The following is an 828-nucleotide window of genomic DNA, read 5'->3' as shown; positions in this document are numbered from 1 at the left end:
GGGTTACCAGGTTGGCCATGCCATCAAGCTCGAAACAAGCTTTTCATTGATATCTTACAAGTTCCTTAATTCTTCCCGAATTAAAAATTATGACTGTTTTAAGTTAACATGCTCATTTAGGATTTAGGACCTTTGGACCGTACGTTTAGGCTTCTAACGCTCAACCTTATCTAGGAATTCGTCTGCTGGACAATCTATGTCATAGAACCCTTATAATGAAGTAAAAGTCTTCCAAGGAGGCTTATCTTATTAATTTTGATAAAGACAACTTCCCCTCTAAGAATTGGGGAAGGAAGTTGACTCACCATTGCTGCTAATTAAAGTCATCGAAGCTTTCTAGAATGGAGGCAAAAGCTTTTGGCTTAAAACGACAGAAGAGGGTGTTAATGGGGCATCACGTTTGACAAAAGACAACGGCAGAAATTTCATCGAAAAGAACATTTTCACAATGAAGACACGGAAAACTTAGTTGTTAGAGAGTGATAAGAGAAGAAAATTATATTCTATTTTAAATGAATTTACTTAGGTGTTGACTGTTCACTTGGCAAGAATTTTGAGTCTTTAAATGAATTAAACTATATTTTTATCTATATTACGATTGTTATTTATGCATACCAAATATGTATATAAGTTGATATGTTATTGCTCTTTTATTTTCGTTATTAGTTTTTCTATTAATAAGAAAATCTGTGCTCAATATATATATAAATTTTAAATTAATTTTATACGATTACCTGATTATGGTACATAATAATTAAGATAATTTGTCTTGGATGAATTGACAAAGGAATGAGACTTTTAACTTATTTTATTAATTTAAATTGTTTA

This window comes from Pistacia vera, unplaced genomic scaffold (assembly GCF_008641045.1).
Source record: "Pistacia vera cultivar Batoury unplaced genomic scaffold, PisVer_v2 Contig873, whole genome shotgun sequence".
NCBI lineage: Eukaryota > Viridiplantae > Streptophyta > Magnoliopsida > Sapindales > Anacardiaceae > Pistacia > Pistacia vera.
The sequence above is the reverse complement of the archived record's forward strand: the minus strand, read 5'-3'. Positions refer to the sequence as shown.